The sequence below is a fragment of the Heptranchias perlo genome, chromosome 29 (genome assembly GCF_035084215.1).
Source record: "Heptranchias perlo isolate sHepPer1 chromosome 29, sHepPer1.hap1, whole genome shotgun sequence".
Lineage (NCBI taxonomy): Eukaryota > Metazoa > Chordata > Chondrichthyes > Hexanchiformes > Hexanchidae > Heptranchias > Heptranchias perlo.
In genome coordinates this window covers 27,089,484-27,095,921 of record NC_090353.1, presented here as the reverse complement: position 1 = coordinate 27,095,921, position 6,438 = coordinate 27,089,484, and the positions used below count along the sequence as shown (strand labels likewise).

Sequence of the window (6,438 nt, the reverse complement as noted above, 5' to 3'; positions counted from 1 at the left end):
CTGGAAAATACCAGCTCTACACTACTTTTTAAAGCGTGGTGACTGTTAATGACTGCGAAACAACAAAAAATTAAATTTTAAATATGTGGAATGTGAAATTACTCTTTAATAATTTTTGATTATTAAAAAAAATTAAAAATTAAAAATTTTAAAAACTTTTTTTAACTTTTAAGTTTCATTAAATTAAATCATTTGCTTGGCTTTTTATAATAAGGTATGCTAAATTTTTATTTATACTAACATAAACAAGTTCACTTAAATGAATGAGTTTTACTTGCCTGCTTGTGGGCGTGACTTCTCTTCTTGACAGATTCTGTGGGCGGGGCTTTCATTTCCACAGAGTCTATCGGTGTGAAGGAAGGTGAGCTGATATTATAGCACTGAACTGAAAAAAAAAATTAAAATGGAGCAAATGGACATTGGAGACCACGAGATAAGTCTTTTCGTAGTCTTTGTCTGCAGGATGTGCGGACAGCCTTGTCTCGCCGATCAGAGCAAGTTCCGGCCCAATATATAGAATCATAGAGATTGTATGACAGGAGATCATTTAGCCTGACATGCACATGTAGGTATAAAGTGTCCAAATGGAGTAATTTATTCTAACCCCATTTTCCTGTCCTTTCTGCATATCCTTTTATATTTTGCATTTTTAAATACCTATCCAATTCCATTAAAAAAGTTGTTACAGTTGCTGTCTCAATAGCCGCTTGTAATAACATATTGCATGTCCTAATGACCCTCCGTCTGAAAAAACTTTTAACTTCTTCCATTCTTTCTTATAATAATCCTCAGTCAATAGTCTTTAGTTACAGATTTACCAGCCAGTGAAAACAATCTTTCATTATTTTTGCCCTCTCCAAACTTTTCATAATTTTGAAAACCACAATTGTGTGCCCCCTTGACTGTCTCTGTTTCCGTGAGGAAAACCCCAATTTTTTAAACATGCGATGCTGATGGAGGTCCCCAAGTTGTGAAGTAGCAATTTCTCTCCATTCCACCAGGCAGACTCCTCGATGCGAGTGGGAATCCTGCCAGGCTCCTGCCAAAAATATTCCAACAGCGTCACCCTGGAGATCAGGGTGTGCAGGCGTGGGGAAGACAATCGTCATACCCTGCCGATGTTGTGCCATTATCAGACTATAGAGGAAAATCAATCCCCTTTTCTCTATTTTAGGCCTATGTCCAATAACACCCGGTTCTCCTTTACTGATTCCTTGCCTGATCCACTGAAGTCTACTTTGTTTCAAACTGAACACAATCGCTAAGAACCCTTCAGCTATTCCATTGTGGGTACGTAGGTCATTAGAATAGTAGTTTTCAAACTTTTCTGTGTGGGGTAACCCTGGAAATATTGACCTACTTCCTGCCCTAACTTCCCAAAGACAGTGTTAGTTATCCAAAGGAAACAGCAGTGTCAATGCAGAAAACATGCTTTATTAGAGTCAAGCAGCAGAGGTAACTTGCCAGTAAGTTAACAAATACAGAAAAATAAAGACATGTGATAAACAGATGGGTAGAAATCTGATGATCTCATGAACCCTCAGCATTCCACTTAAGTTCCAGAGACCCCAGTTCAAAAACATACGCATTAGTATTCAACAAGCCAGTTATTTCTCTTAAAATAATTCAAACCCCTGTGCAAATGTAAGGGTCAAACATAATTCTCATAACAGGAATTTCAAACCAGCAACCATTTTGCTTCTAAAATTCTGTTTCTTCTAAAAAGAACTGACATCTTTTAATATTATTTGTTAAACAAAAATCTTACCATTTGACTTTTTCAACACAGGTCCTGCTACTTCTGGTATGCGGCTATGTTTATCATTTCCTTTGCTTTAGGAGACTGTGGGACGGCTGATACAGTATCTCCACTGTGTCAAGGCAGAGACCCAGGCAGCCTGGTTAAAATTGCAGCGTCTGCTGGCATTCACTGACCAGGCTTATCCTAGGCTATGGGATGCTTATATCAATTGAGTGATCAGGTCCATCAGAAAGCTGAGGCATGACAAGGGACAAAAAACCCCCCAGAAAATTAGAGGGGGAGCAGTGGAAAAAGGAGGATAAAAATACTTTTTGGAAAAAGAAACATTTCTAGGAAGAATTTCATCCACTGTTCACTCAAAGATTCCACTGTCAGACTGAATCTCCGAGATGTACTCGGTGCATCACTCTCACAGTTTTTGAGTGCAGAAAGGATTAAAGAAAATATCCTCGCAAAATGGAGGAAAAGAACCACCCAGGAGAAATCTAAACTATTTCTTCCGAAAATACATCATCAGGTATTTTTATAAGTGCTAACCTTTAGTTGCATTTTGAAAGCTTGGTCTCCCCATTTTCTTCTGCACGGGTTAAAGCTGCTTCTGGTTACTCACGAATGAATTCCCTGCCAGTCTCATCACCCATTATCGCATGTGAAGCTAGAAAGAAAAATGGTACAAGATGACATACAACTCAATACATGGCTGGAAAGTGATAGGAAGCTGCACAAAAGGACACACTTTTTTCAGAGATTCTAACGTTCAGAATATTAACGGATAACATGCAAATCTAGAACATACTGTTGGCACTATTTGTTAATAAGCATTTAACACAATGACATTCCTTCATCTGCTTTTATATCCCCTTTTCTTTTGAATGGGTTAGCGCCTCCATTAAAACGACGAAAGAATGTCATTCAAATACATTAAACATTTGTCCACTAATGTATTCAACAGTAATTTCTAGGTTTTACCTCTGATACACCTAAAACTAGCTAAAATGACAGTGAAGAGCACTTGCTGAAGATGAGTAGTCCCAATTCCAGAGCCATGTAAAAATCATACCATAGAAAGACCACATCACTACCAAGGGAAAATAATTCAACCCACTTCTATTCCATCATATATGGTAATCTTGAAGTTAGAATACAGCACCAGTGTAGCTGTGTTGGAAAACCAAATGCATGATTTATGAATTCTTTAAGATCTCAGGATAATTTCCAGCTATCGTCACTGGTCAGTTGCTGAAGTCTCTGACCCAGTATTGGCTGCAGTCAGTGCCTCGTGCCATATCATGTCAGCCATGAGATATCATCTAGTTATACAGTTCCCGACTCACTGGGGAGCAAGAACCAATCAAATACCAGACATTTTTCCCCTGAGAAATTTCGACAGCGTTTAAGGCCATGGCCTGATTTACTAAATCTGCTTGCCCTAACATACCTTCAGTAGAAAAACTCAATTATCACAAGATTGTCCCAACATAAATTTGTGCTAATCTCTTGTGATATTGTTGTTTTATAAATGATTTACAAGAAAACTGACCAAAAGCCCTGTTACAATGTTATAATCTTATCAGTCCTGGGAAGGATGGTTGATTTCTTTTTTAATTTCAGAAAGTATAATATCAACCTTTTGGCTACAGTGGTATTTCTATGTTAGTTTAAAAAAAAATGCAGAAGCCTCTCCTCATAATGCTTTGTCGTTCCCGCGTTATTTTGTCCCTCTTTTTCCACCAATTTCCTCCTCTCCTGAAGGCATTGACTTGCTGCCAGGGTACAGCTCCACAGACATTGGACACACTACCCTACCACTAGTCCAATACTGTCCTCATCCACTGTCCACATATTTGCATGTTCAATAGGGATGCTGGACAGCATTCAAGAATGTGAATACTGGACAGTTTTTCCCTCCCTATCTGCAACGGGTACTGAGGCCAATTGCAGCACCCTCACCATTGACCCAGCTAAGATCTGGTAACTCAGCACAGACTGGAAATTCAACATGGAACTTTCCTGGTCGATGTGGCTCAGTTGCTTAATGCCTTAGCCAGCTGAGACATCAGGGTAGCGTATGGCTCTCATATTAATAGAGAAATGATAGAAACACCATCCTGTTTCATATTTCCTCTGATAAAACAGGCATTGTTCATCATTTACTCATAAAAAAATAAAGAATAGAAAATACCCTTTCCCCTTATCTAGAGCGCTATAGGTCAGAGCTCCTATAACAGGAAATGCAAAGTTAGTGAATGGAAAGTATATGCTAAGTTAATATCATTGTTGTGGGGACCGTTTGACACATGCCAATTAAAGACGTCAATGTTAAGGAACAGAGCAGCTTTCACTCCCTGCACTCCACCAAGCACTCCCTGGTTAGGAATCAGTTAAATGCAGTTCAGAGCACCCTCTACACTTGTTCAATATGTTTTAACCCCAACTTCAGAGAATTCACATGCACTAGTCAATGAGACACGTTCATTTCTCAATCAGGTCCGTCTTTAATGTGGTCTCTCTGAGTTCGAGTGCTAAATTGATGCCAAACACGTGTCCTGAGAACTTCCCATAAAAATTGAATTTGCCATTAGAGATTTTAATAACATTATTAATTTGTTTACAGAGATAAAAGAATCTTATCTAGTGCCCTATCCAGACTTTTATATTTTAATATCTTTTTTAAAATATGGCTAATCTCTGGAGCAAAAGATGTTTATGAATCTCAGCAAAAATATTGATATTATTTGGCTGATGAACTTATCCTGGAACTTGCCTAAAAGTGTTTGAACTCGAATTAACTCTGAGGTAAATAAGACATTCAATGCCATAAATAGTGAGAGCAAGCTCAGATGGATTGGATGCAGAGTAAAACTGCCTCAACAATATGCCTAAATGTCAACATCAAAGAGCGGTCCAGATACAACAACAAAAGGAGAGCACCCCAATAGCTTACTGGGGATTTAAGATGGCATCCAGGAGCAAGCCTTTGGCTTAGTGGTAACATTCCTGCCTCTGAGTCAGAAGGAGACAGAGTTCAAACCCAGATAATCCTGGTGAGTGGAAACCAGAGCTCTTGCTCTGAATTTTGTGTTGACATCCAGCAGAATATTTGAATCCCATCCACTGTTTAGGACTAACCACCCCATCAGCTGGTATAAGGATGGTTATAGCCATGGAAGGAGCATTCACTTCACAACCTGTCAGACTGGCACTAAGCCTGTGAATCCTTCCACTACTTCACATTATTCTCCCAGGGTGGAAACCATGCAAGTCCTAGACTCAGTAGCTGATGTGAGCTTAAGTCAGCTGTTCTTAGCCAGGGTAACATAGAGGTGCTACAATTGGTCTCAGTGTTCCTGAGCCAGGAGCGGGAAAAATCAGCTAGAGTTCCCACTCCTACTAATTGCTTAGAGATAAAAAATGGCCTTGTTGACAAGGCACTGAAAAAATAATTGATTCATTTTATCATTCTTTTTATTTTTTCCATTTATTCCCCTTATTCCTCTTTTCTCCCCTCCTCAAGGCTTTTATTAAGTTAGAGTTCCATGGTGCTGGAATCTCGCCCGAGTGACCATTCTTCATATGCGAGTCTAGACATTGAGTGTTGGCAGGCTAGTTGACCATGGAGGGCATCACAACGGAGTCTGATCCTGTCCTCACCCAAAATCCACACACATTAATTTTTTTAGAAGGAGTCACTGGGTAATGGTCAAGAGCAGGAGCCCTGTCTCATTTTTTCCTCGCACTAGTCTAGGAGTGCTGAGGTCAGTTGCATTTCCCCAATTGTTGCTTTATCTCAACTCAGACCAGGAATTGAACCTGGGGCCTTCTGATCTGTCTGACTCACTGCTACACAAATCGGTACATAATTAAAATGTGAAGAAACAATTTATCTCACATTTTACAATTAAAAAGTGTAAGCTGATCTCCTGTGGCATTGCTCGTGGGTACTGTGAATCTCGAGCATGGATGTTTTGTTAACTGCTATTTTGCCCTTTCCCTTTAAGGCCACTGCTCAGTTAGACTTTGTGAGGAAGTGGTCTAAATAGATCCTGAGGCCAATTGAAGGCTAATTATTGTTGCTGTTGTAAGCGTCTTTAGATTGGCATTTGCTTGGCTCCTCTTTTTGTTATCTCCAGGTTGTTTCACAGTCAAAAAAAAACAGGATTTTTTAAACTCTTTTTGTATACTTTTCTTAAATAAGATTGTATAAAACAACTGCAAATCACAAATGAACAAAGTGTGATATCTAGAGCATGATGTTCTGAGCATGAAGGATTCTCTCAGGCTTTTATATAAATAGATAGGACTCAAAAGTATAAAATTAAATCTACTACAAAATAAAAAAAACAATTAATAGCTCTGTAAGCTATCAGAAAAATAAATTTGAAACATCTGAATATATTGAGAGCACTGATCATTTCAGTTGTCATTTTTATTATTTTTCTGTTCAAATCCAAATATGGAATACATACAGTCTCTTATTATTTTTATGACAATTGGCATGTTTCAAAACAAATGCTAGTCACTGAGGTTAACATTTCTGAAATTCTTAAACTGCTGTTTCATGGGAGAAAGATACGTTAAGAAAAATATGCCAGTCTTTGTGTTTTGAATTGCATACCATAGGATATGAGGTAATGTTTTTCTGCATAACCCCAGGCCGACATCTAATATGTGCAAAT

General features: G+C 38.5%; 1 long non-coding RNA gene across 1 annotated transcript in view; it reads right to left on the bottom strand.

Annotated features, from left to right (window-relative positions):
* Positions 1-281: 281 nt before the first annotated feature.
* The window catches only part of LOC137299778 (uncharacterized), a 55,897-nt gene continuing 49,740 nt past the window's right edge, over positions 282-6,438 (bottom strand). Inside the window, exons 2-3 of the long non-coding RNA XR_010957981.1 lie at positions 2,300-2,417; positions 282-385 (exon numbers count right to left, since the gene is read on the bottom strand). This is a non-coding gene — a long non-coding RNA (uncharacterized lncRNA). The remainder of the gene's footprint in view (positions 386-2,299; positions 2,418-6,438) is intronic.